Source organism: Morone saxatilis, unplaced genomic scaffold, assembly GCF_004916995.1.
Source record: "Morone saxatilis isolate NCDOM2014 unplaced genomic scaffold, NCSU_SB_2.0 Contig4, whole genome shotgun sequence".
In the NCBI taxonomy this organism is placed as follows: Eukaryota; Metazoa; Chordata; class Actinopteri; family Moronidae; genus Morone; species Morone saxatilis.
In genome coordinates, this window is record NW_023339984.1 from 11,976,728 (window position 1) to 11,986,727 (window position 10,000).

At 36.8% G+C, this 10,000-nt stretch overlaps 1 pseudogene; it reads left to right on the forward strand.

Moving 5' to 3' along the window:
- Positions 1 to 8,423: 8,423 nt before the first annotated feature.
- Positions 8,424 to 10,000, forward strand: part of LOC118338462 — a 22,582-nt pseudogene continuing 21,005 nt past the window's right edge.

Genomic DNA, 10,000 nt, shown 5'->3' on the forward strand with positions numbered 1-10,000 from the left:
AGTCTCCAATCTAATTTCACTCTTGAACTTTCTTCATGTTGTGTATTCCCTTCCTCTCCTAAGTGCCTCACCACTGTGTCCTTTCTGTGTCTTCTCTTCATCATCACTGTCCTTTTCTTCTGCATTTCTTGTGTGTTGCACCTCACCCTGCTCCAGTTTGTTCATGTTACTGGTTTCATGTCGTTCAGCTGCTTCATCTGTTAGACCTTCTGAAGTGGCCACACGGGGCTTCTTACAGTCTGTGGGTTAGTGGGAAATGTAATTTATTCACTAATTCATTCAGCAATTCTGTTAAATTCTTATATATTATTATTATTATTATTATTATTATTAAATGAAAATAATTGTGTTTTAACCTCACATGGTACATTTCAAAGAGGTGAGCTGATTACTTACTGAAATATGACGAAAAAACATTCCAAAGACTCCTCTTTGTTGCAGTACGTACAGCATCTTATTATAAACATATAAAGATTTAGAAACATAAAAATTTGTTTGATTGAAAGGTAAACATTGATAGATTGACAACTCATTTAACTTGTATTACCTGTTTGTTCCTTTTCTTCTGCCTCTGTGTTCTCATCTCGACTTTTTCCAGTGGATTTAGTAGAAGCACTTTCTTCCATCCCACAGTAATCTTCAAACTTTTGTTTATGTTTTCATATGTGATTCTGAAATGGATATGGTGCCTTCATTATACATATTTGACTTTATATCTCTGTTTATCATTCACTTCACACACTGTTACACAGTTTTTGCAATTATTTAATTTTATTTCATGACCACTTTCTCTGACTGACATGTTTTTACAATGTGATACATTTTATCCTTAATACACTTTTCACTTACATTTTTTAAAATGTAAACAAACAAACAACATTGAGTGTGGAGGAGCAGGTTGTTCAGCTGTGGTTTTTGACTTGCTAGACCATCTAATTTTTTACCTTCATAAGTTCTTATGTTATGCTGAAATGTTTTTTTTTTAAAGTCAGTAAACTCGCATGAATGCAGAAACATATTGAATTCACCAATAAAGAACAAAACACTGGAGTCATTGTAAAGTTCTATATCTTGTGATAATCATCTAGCATCTTAAAACTATGAAAAACATCAGTTATATAATTACGAGTTTACATAGTTTCTCCATAATAATCACAGTAAAATAAAGTAGACAAAATATTTACTGTACCTGCATAGTTGTAAGCTATGGCAGTAAAAGGTGAAGATTTAAACTATTTAAGTGTAGGCCTTAACCAAAAATGAGAGAGAGAGGTATGTGAAATGCTTACCAGGGTTTAGCGTTCATGTCCTAATGAAATAAGGTGTAGTTGAGACTGTAAACTAACAGACTGTAAAGTCTCACTTTCTTATTTATTTCACAAGCGACTGTCAGCTATATTTTACAGCACGAGGCTGCTACTTTTATCAGCTGGCTGAATGAAAATCACATGTGAAAGTAAGGTACGTGCAGAGAACTTTCTGTGATGACTTTGTTGTCTTTCTTCCACAGCCAAAGTGTCTACCATTTAGTTTCATTATGAATAGTGCAGTGGCGTTGGAAAAGATGCGAGGAGGCCAAATGACACAGTTTCCTTTTTTAAAAGTCACAAATGTGACACATATCTTAATCCACAAGCAGAGTTCACAAGCAAACTGTCGGGCGCACAGACCGCATTTGTTTCAACCAGATGCCCAGTCTGTAGGGACTTGGACTGGGAACCGGAGGGTCGTCGATTCAAGTCCAGCATGGACCAAAGTATGGAGTGTGGATTGGCAGCTGTAGAGACTAGCACTAACCGTACCTTGACTGACAAGTGAAATCCTTTCAGCCTTTTATTTGATAAAACAATTGGCTGCACCAGGTTCATCGTTATGAATGATGGGAAATTTATTTCAATGTTTTATAAGTGAGTTTGTAAGGATTTGTGTTGGCTTGTTACCTCGACAAAACCTTTGGCGTTTACTCTTAGTCTTTAGCCTGGTTGGGTGGTAGTCATAAAATCAGATCAGATAAGTGTTTTTTGTCATGCACCTCTGTGCCAGGGATGAGCACAGCCCTGTGCAACCCAGGCCCAATTTAACCCCTGGTTGTCTTCGTTAATTGTACCACTGTATGTATGCATACATGAATAATTAGCCATAGTGTAAATTCCTTCATATCAAATCCCTATAGGGAAAACACTCTTACAACAAATGGCGAAAGTTAATTAAAAGTTTATTTGTTTTGCTTTGCTGTTATCAATGGAAAACAAACGTATTTATCCCAAGATAAGGAAATAATTAATTCTTGATCTCAATATAACGGCATTAAAAAAGGTTTGAATCCATGACCATTTGGGGCTTCCATATCTTTAGCTAACCTACCCTAAAATTTGATTAGGACTTAATCATTAATTTATGGTTCATGTACTGTTAGTGCCTCATTAGTTCCCTGACGCCTCAAAATGTTGTGTTACTTACTGTAAAGAGTAAGGCATTTCATCAGTTAGTTTCATTATTAACATGGGAAAATATGTGAGGAAGACAAGTAAGACACTTCCCTTTTGAAAAGGCATAAATGTGACATGTATCATAATCCACAAGCAGAGTTCACAAGCAAAATATGACATGCACAAACCGCATTAGTTTCAACCAGACGATTTCAAGGCAACAAACTTACATAAATGAAACAATGCACATACAGATGTGTGATTTAAGTCTCATTTGCTTTAACCATATCTGGCCAAATATGCCTGAAAGTAATCAAAATGGCAACATTTAGTCTACTTTCTGGCTGTTATACAAAAACAGCAGAAACTGAACATGACACATGTTTATTTAATCATTATTTAATTGTTTAAATAATAATTAATTTGTCAGTTTATCTAGCCAGTTTACAAATGTTAATAATATTGTAATAACTGCAGTCCTCCCTCCTGAAACCCCTAGTTCTGTGGGGTTATAACGTTATAAGTGGTGAACGAGTCTTGCCTCAAAAGCTTCAAAAGGCTTTTTGGAGGACAGGTAGCCTATGTGTTCTGTGTTTTCAACATTTGCCCTCAATACGAGCAACCATTCTGCTGAAAGTCACTAGATATATACTGATGATTTTAAAATTTATTGGCAATTCTAAACTTCTTCTAAACTTAAGAGCTAGTTACAAAACACAAAAACAACTATATAAGTTAGCTAAGCATGACCATAGTCTCACTTACTCACGTAATGCTAACGCTAACACAGTTAGGCTGGTTAACCCTTACTGTATATTGACAGGCTTCTAACTTGACATGTTTCTAACTAACTCTAAATACCTAATTAGTTTAATGGTAGCTTGTCTATCCCCAGCAGGGTTTACAGGGAAATTATTTAATAGCTATTGGACCTTATACAGGTGTATCTCTTTAGGCTAAACACACCTTTAGTCCACACCTTGAGCCACAGGAGGTATGAAGCTTCCACAGTCAAGCTAGTGATGTATGATGGCAAAGAGGACTGGGACTTATTTCGGTTGCCTTTCAAGCGCCAGGCACGCAAGGATGGACTGGTGTTTCAGATCTCCAAGAGCAGAATGGAAATAAGGTGAAAAGGAACCTGCGGAGTATGTGCATGACCTAGAAAAGAGTCTTGGTGAGGTCCATGACATAGCTCAGTACTCCTTGGAGTCCCTTTCTTTCAACAGTGACAGAAGAGGACTGATGACTTACGAGCTCAGCAGCACAGCTATAATGTTGGGGACCTAATCTATATAACGGACAGCACAAAAACAAAGGCTTCAGCCCCAAGTTATAAGCCCCCTGGCCCATGTATGGTCAAGGCCCACTGTGGCCCTGTACTATATGAGATCCTCACTCAACGCAAAGAAAGTCATCCATCATGACTGAAGCCAGTCCTTTCACAGGGGCAGGAGCCACCCACCCACCCCACCTGAGCAACCCTGCATTGCACCACAATCTGTGTCTACTGATCACATCATTGACAACGGACTCAATGTACCTGGGCTGGATCCTCCCTGGCAACAAGGGAGAAGAGGTAAGGGTCAGTTCGCAGTTCACAGGCAGGCCGCACCGGGAGGAGGTGCCTACTTCTTAGTCAGACGGAAACAACCAAAGACCACCAAAAAGGACAACTGTTAAGAGATGAGAAAAACGGACCTCAGCTCAATATTGAGATCATTAAAATAAATAACTGTGCCTGTAAGCAAGAAATATACAGTCCAGGAATAGTAAAAAACTGAAACAAAAAGTTAAGCTCAGTTCAATTTAGCTGCTGTCAGTTCTAAATTTTGTTTGTGTAATTTACTGTTTTACATCAATTGGTTCCGAAGGGACTATTATTGTCCCTGTGCTCCATGATAAATGGTCAGACAGCTACAGCCTGTTATTTAGTATGTTGGTCATGTTGAGATTATGACGGTATAAATGATAATGTGTTATGGTAATGTTACCTTGTTACCAGAACTCCGTAGGTGGGAGCTAGTTGCTAGTTCTGTTTTGTACATGTTGCTGTTATAGTGATCACTCGCCGGCTCTGGTGTCTTCTGTAATGGGGTGAGAGCGTCCAGACTGTAACATTGCATGTCATGTAAGGTTGTTATCCTCCACAATAAAAGAAGAAACATTTTATATTCATTGTTCAGAGTAGTCCTTTCTCCTGCAAGTTGACATCTAAATATTCCTTGTTAGTAGTGGCTACAATACAATTCTCGAGATAACAATGTATGAAAGACTACATAAGAGTGGACCATGACATACTGTGCAGATAAACCAAATGAATTCAATTAAATTTTATTTGTATAGTGCCAATTCATAACAGAGTTAAATCAGGACACTTTTCAAATACAGAAGGTCTAGACCTTTCTCCTTATAAAATTATTTACAGAGACCCATAAGTTCCCACCATTAGCAAGCACTTGGTGACGGCAGCGGGAATAACTACTTTTTAATTGTTCATTTATGTAAGTTTGTTGCCTTGATATTGTCTGGTTGAAACAAATGTGGTTGGTGCATGTTACAATTTGCTTGTTAACTCTTCTTGTGGATTGAGATACGTGACTTTTGTGACTTTTTAAATGGGAAGTGTCTCACTTGTATTATTCCACACTACTGCACTGTTCATAATGAAACTGGTAGCCTAACACTTTACAGTATGAGTAACTAAGAGCTTGTGAACCACAAAGTAATGATTAAGTCCTAATTAAATTTTAGAGCAGGCTGGCTAAAGGTTAGTTAAATACAGAAGCCCCAACAGTTATGGATTCAAACATCTTTTAATGCTGTCATATTAATATTTATATGTACAAATCTGGATTTCTTTTTTCAATAGACTCCATGTAATGTGACCCATGGACACATCAAATCAAATCAATGGCAAATTTTATTACTACACCACACAACTAAGACACACATCTTTTAATCTATTCTTAAGTCGTGTTGTATTTTATATTAATATTTATATGCTTTTAAATAGTTTCCATGGCATGACCCAGTGACTCCAAATCAAGGCCAAATCATTTACTACAGTCCAGTGGAAACACATCTCTTTAAAAATGTTCTATGCTCCTTGTATTTTATATTAATATTTATATGGAAACATCTTGATTTATTTTCCATAAATTCCATGTCTGCTAGAGAAAGAGTGTGTGTGCTGATTATTTGGCTGGCTATACCTTAACAATGTTAGACCAATATTGCGTAAAATAAAATAGAAGAGGCAGTTAAATACAATAAATAGACCTGTGTCCTAGTTGTCCAGTGTAATAACACAGTTCAGTAGTGATTTGGAGTACGTATAGGTCACATGAAATAAAAGCTATTAAAAAAATAAAATATTAAGAAAAACATTAAAAATTGATTAAAAGAGACATGTTCTTGTTGTGTGGTGTAGTAATATAATTTGCCATTGATTTGGAGTCCCTGGGACACATGACAAGAAATTTAACTTTTTCTGATTTCTGTAGTAATTTATTGATGAAACCAAAGACGTTGGATCCGGAGTGAATATCTGTTGAATATCCAACTTAAAACTAACTTCACCATGGTCTCGGTCTTAGATATTTGCATTGGTGATTGTTTACAATGTTATAATAACAACACACAGTAGACTGAGATTGGGACACATGTCTTTATTTCTCTATGAGTCTGGAAGTTAATTGTTTTAACAGTGTCATTGGTTTCATTGAGCCTGTAGGGATTTTCTTCATCAGATGCCAGTTTCAGCAGTGTATAAACTGCAGACATGTGCCGGATCCCACAGGATGCCAGGGTGGTCTCTTTCTGCAGGGTCTTGGTTCTGAAGACAATCTGCAAGTCACAATCTTAAAGCAGAAGTAAATAAGTGTAAGGTTCTCAAAGGTTCTCTATCTGCAAATGTGGTTTTGCTTTTGTAGTGTAATTATCTTGTGTATCATCTGAACAAATGATTAAAAATCTGTGCTTCTTAAATCAGTAAGTGCAATAGTTTTGGACGTATGACTAAATAACTAATGTTGGGGGCGCCCGGATAGCTCACCCGGTAGATGCATGTCATGCACGAAGGCTGAGCCCTTGGTCCTCCTATAGGTTGAAGGAAATGTCCATAAGATATTACACAGGTAGACCTTACTGTCAATTTCACAGTGTTTTTAATCTTTTCATTTCAATCAAACAATGGTATGGATACTTAATTATGTCACATGATCATCAATATGGTTCAACACATGGAAGATAAAAATTAAACATTAGAATCCAATTTGATTCATAACATTAGCCTTAGTATTGTCTCACAAATATACTTATTTTATTGGCAGTATCATTTTGAGATTGGCCTATGATTGGTGGTACCTATTTATAGGCATCCGTGCAGGGAAAACCCTCATCCCTCTTACAAACGCCTATACCAGTAAAAAGTACCTGTGATAATCATCATTGATTGACACGCCCAGTTATAAGGAAGAGTAGGAGAAAATACAAAAAACAGCCTGATAATGAAGCAAAAGTTCCCCTTATAATGTCCAAGGAATTTACCGGTAGCACAACAAAAATCACCAAATTTTACTCAGAGCAAACAGGTTCACAGTCGTTTAGGTTTGAGAGACTCTCTTTGCAATTTTATTCAGCAAACTCAATGAAAGGAAAGAAATTATTATTATTAAACCTATATGTATATATTATTATACATTATAATTTGCATTTTAATTTAATTATAATGTTTTAATTTAATAATTTCATTTACATTTTATTTGTTTTTACAAATGTTTGTTTGTTGCATATTATATCATTAGTCCAGTTGAGATGGTTTACAGTCTGTGATCTTTTCTTCTGCGTCTGGTCCACATCAGATGCCTCCAGGCAGCAACAGCAGTGTGTGGATGGTGGACAAGTGTTTAATCCCATAGGACAACAGCAGGGATGATTCTTGCAGCTGCTCGGTCCTGAAGACCATCCGGATGTCTTCACCTGAGGAGAATAAAGAGGCTGAGACTTCAGGAGATATCGCGTCAAAGTTATGTTCAAGATGATCTGGAGCAAAATCATAATGACTTTTTCTGAGGGCTCTCTGACTAGTTCAAAAGGGACTTTAATCAGTTTGACTGTGTTGAGTTAAAACCCTTTAACATTTAGGCTACCATATTTGTAGACTATTTGTTGTCTGAATTAACCAGCAGGCTTGGAGACTAACAGAGCACAAGTAACTGAGTTATGTAATCAGGATACAAACAAGTAACTTTAATCTATAACAGTTGAAGAAAAAAATAGGCGTAATCAGATTACATTTACATTTAGTAAAAATGGATTTTATTTTAAAATACAATACAATTTATTTGCATACTTGATGTTGAGGTAATCCAAAAGCAACAGAAAAGTAATCAAGTTACGTTACTTTAATATTGTGGTACTTGGATTAGTTACTGACTACGTTTTTTACCAGGTAATTAGTAACTGTATCGGATTACATTTTTAAAGTAACCTCCCAACCCTGTCAACCAGCAGCTGCTTGCGCAGATTTACGTTGAATTTCATTTTAATGATGCAAATGAAAGCATGAAAGTATATTTTATATATGAACTATGCACAATAAAGAAGAGTAAACGTACTTATCACGAGTTCTTTAGTAATTTTCTCCTTCAGTTGCATTACAGTGAACCTCTTCAGCTGCTCTTCACTGTCACACAGATCGATGATCTTCTCCTCTCCTCTGGGTCCATTTACCTTCACCTGGATTTTCATTTTACCACTGCAGTGACTGTGTGGAGTCCTCAAGTGTGTTTGTTCAGCTCAAAATGACCATGAAGTGAACTGACATCACATTTTGTACAGGAAAAAAATAAAGGAACAAAAGCATTTACGTCACATTGGGAAACCTCAAATCACGTGACTTTATGGGAAAGACGAATAGGCCAATCCTACCTGATAGGAACCTTTAAGACCGGTCAGATCAGTCATTGTTTCATTGGTGAGAGAGTGAATATGGGGAGCAAACTGTCTACCAAACGCAAGAGGAGACATCAGAGTGAGTCTGAAAGGCGCAGAGTGTCGGCTCATGGAGAGGGCTTCAAAGGACTGAGGAGCAAATTCATGGGTGAAGAAGATGAGTGCAGCTCTGAGGAAAAAAGCAGCAGCTCGAGAACCGTACAGGAGAAATGTTACGATCCTCTAGACCCCACGTTTACATTTGTAGACGAAAAGGATGATTTAGATTGTAAGTAGAGAGTTTAACTAATATAAATTACAGGTTGTTAATTATTGGGTGATTATTGATATTGTGTTCAAATAACATTTAATGAAACACCTTCCTTTGCAGTGAAGAAGAGCTATACAGCTTCTGTTGGTGTGGGAATCATTTTTAAGTAGCTCCTAACAATTCTTAGTTTAGCAAGTTTATCTGATCACATAGACCTTGTTTAAGAAACATTATATTTGTTTAGTTATATTAGTTTATTAAGTTGATTTCTCATTTGGTCATTTTAATACACAATTGCACATTTTATTTTTTTGAGAGGATAAATTAAATTATAATTGTTTAGAAAAATAAGCACTAATACTGACAGCAGTACATGAGACAGATAATCTGTAAATAGAGCAGGTTCCTCTGGCTCCTCCTGGTGCTCCTAATGGTACAGCAACAACCAATCAGAGACAAGAAAGATAGTTGGTTGAGTCTCACTCCCTGGGTTAAATACAGAGGCTTTGGGAACCTGGGAATGAGACAATCAACTATATTTCTCACTGATTGGTTGTTTTTGTTCAGGCTGGTGGATTCTTGTAAGGAAAGAAAAGTACCAGTGCCACGCCCACCTATATAACCATGTCAATTTTTGCCCTTAGTTTATCAGATGTCTTTTCAATTAATGCTTGCATTGGCTTTACGTTATATTGTGTATTAAAGTTTAACTGTCATAATTGGCCAGTTGCCCCTATCCAACAAAACTCTTCTTTTGTTTGTGTGTCTCACAGTTCTGTGTATTGGCTACAAGTCTCTGAGAGCAAAGATGTCCTGTGGTCATGCTGTCACTCCGATGTCTCTCACCGACTGGTGTCGCAGGTTGTTGGACCAGGTAGGCTGTTTAAATATCACCTTCAGCATGAAATTCAAAGACTTTTTAATGACTAAACTTTACTGACAAAATGCACAACAGGAACAAGTGTAACAAAATAGTATTTCTATAGTAAACAGAAGACAGAATGTGACTTCAGCTGATGTGAATCATATTAGCAGTAGCAGGTTGGTTGTTGCTGATTTGCTCAATATGTTTGCAGTCTTTTCTTTGATTTTCTCTTTAATATCTAAGGGTGAGTGCAGATTTGTGTGTGGCCAACCTGGCTGTGATGTTGAGTGGCCCTTTGAGGAGGTTTGTAAAATGGCTCTTCTAAGCCCTGAAGAAAAGGAGTACTTTGAGAAGCAATGTGGAACTTGAATTTGTACGTGATTAATATAGACGTATTTAACTGTTCTTTGAAAAAACAACATTTTCTTATAACTTCACTTCACAGTGTCCTGGTTGCAAGTCCTCTGTGATGAGAACTGATCTCAGTGATCTGAGTAT